Source organism: Varanus komodoensis, unplaced genomic scaffold (genome assembly GCF_004798865.1).
Source record: "Varanus komodoensis strain SLA01 unplaced genomic scaffold, ASM479886v1 scaffold5, whole genome shotgun sequence".
Taxonomy (NCBI): domain Eukaryota; kingdom Metazoa; phylum Chordata; class Lepidosauria; order Squamata; family Varanidae; genus Varanus; species Varanus komodoensis.
The window spans coordinates 39,297,366-39,299,036 of NW_025336087.1; the positions used below are offsets into that span (position 1 = coordinate 39,297,366).

The 1,671-nt window shown below is 47.0% G+C and overlaps 1 protein-coding gene across 2 annotated transcripts in view; it reads left to right on the forward strand.

Annotated features, from left to right (window-relative positions):
- Nucleotides 1-1,671, forward strand: part of SEMA4D (semaphorin 4D) — a 124,557-nt gene that overhangs the window by 120,291 nt on the left and 2,595 nt on the right. The window lies entirely within an intron of this gene.

Consider the following 1,671-nt stretch of genomic DNA (forward strand, 5'->3'; position numbering starts at 1 on the left):
ATGCTGTTGTCCTGAAAACCTCACCAGGGTGTAGGCTGCCCGAGATATCTTCAGGTTGTATCAGAGCAGGTTGTTTCTTTCAGGCAGCCTGCCTGGAGACTGGCTGTGTGAGTGATAGGCCTGAATGGCTTCCAAGGGTGATGATGTTCTGGAAAAATGATCAGGACTGGTATCTTTAGAACTGCAAAGCAACGGGGCTGATCTAACAAGTTACTTCATGAAGGCCTACTTCTCCTCTTGACCTGAGTTTCAGCAGCAGCTTTTCAAAGGCTGCCTGCTTCTTCCCAAATGCCTCCTATTGAGCCTGTTTGTGTGAATGAGAAATTTCCGCAGCCTGACAATAATTTTGTAGCACATTTGCACGATGTGTTTAAAGCATTCCAGAGCTTTCTACACCACCCCTCTAATGTAAAAAGGTAAAGGTAAAGGTTTCCCCTTGACATTAAGTCCAGTCATGCCTGACTCTAGGGGGCGGTGCTCATCTCCGTTTCCTAGCCGAGGGAGCCAGCATTTGTCCGCAGACAGTCTCCGTGGTCATGTGGCCGGCATGACTAAACACCGAAGTGCACAGAATGCTGTTACCTGCCCACCGAAGTGGTACCTTTTTATCTACTTGCATTTGCATGCTTTCGAACTGCAAGGTTGACAGGAGCTGGGACGGAGCAACGGGAACTCACCCCATTGTGCAGATTCGAACTGGTGACCTTTCGATCAACCAGCCCATCAGCTCAGCAGTTTAAACCACTGCGCCACCTGCATCTCTAATGTAGACCAGCATTATTTCTATATTACAAGTGCGGGGAGGGTTGAGACTGAAAGTTAGTAGCTACCTGAGGTAACGGTTTTGAACCAAGTGAGTTCAAAATGAGCTGTACACAGCCTGATGGAAGAAATCCATTCCAGCAAATCTGTTGGGGACCATGTTCCAGTGCTGGTGAGCAGTGAAGGTGACATGGACAAAACACCTGCTTATCCTAAGCCTTTGAAGAGACATTTCAACCTTTGAAAATGGGCAAATACACCAATGGTGAGAGACATCCAAAAGATCAGTGGTCTAAGGGCAGAAGGAATGGACCAACCTGGGGAACCATGGATGGTCCATCTAGAAGACTGGGCCTGAGGCTCTGCTGCCCTGCTCTGGACCAAGGACTTAGGAGCTCTGAGCTCATTGCTGTAACTGCCACATCCTACATTGCTCATGCAGGATGTGGCAAATACCTGGTCAGTTCAAGGAGCTTCCGATAGCACACATTATCTCCCCCTTCATCCTTGCACCGACCCTGTGAGGCAGGCTAGGTTGAGATGACTGAGCCCGAATTGCAAGGTTGAGGAGATGTCCTCCATCATAGACTAGCTCTCCAGTCTCTACACCACTCACCCTACAAACTGGATTAGACATTTTTGCCATTTCTTGTTGCAATACCTGTAATTTGTGCTCCATGGTCTCTTGTAATCTCAGGAGAATCTTCTGATCATATGGTGGTTTGAAGACACCGCTAAAATAGTATGAACCCAGGCAAGCTCCCATAGCCGAGCTGGCCCAGACTAAGATCCTGAACAGGCAAGTATCCTTTTGAATGGTCTTTGCCATCAAAAGGGATAAGAAAGAAAGAAAGAAAGAAAGAAAGAAAGAAAGAAAGAAAGAAAGAAAGAAAGAAAGAAAGAAAGAAA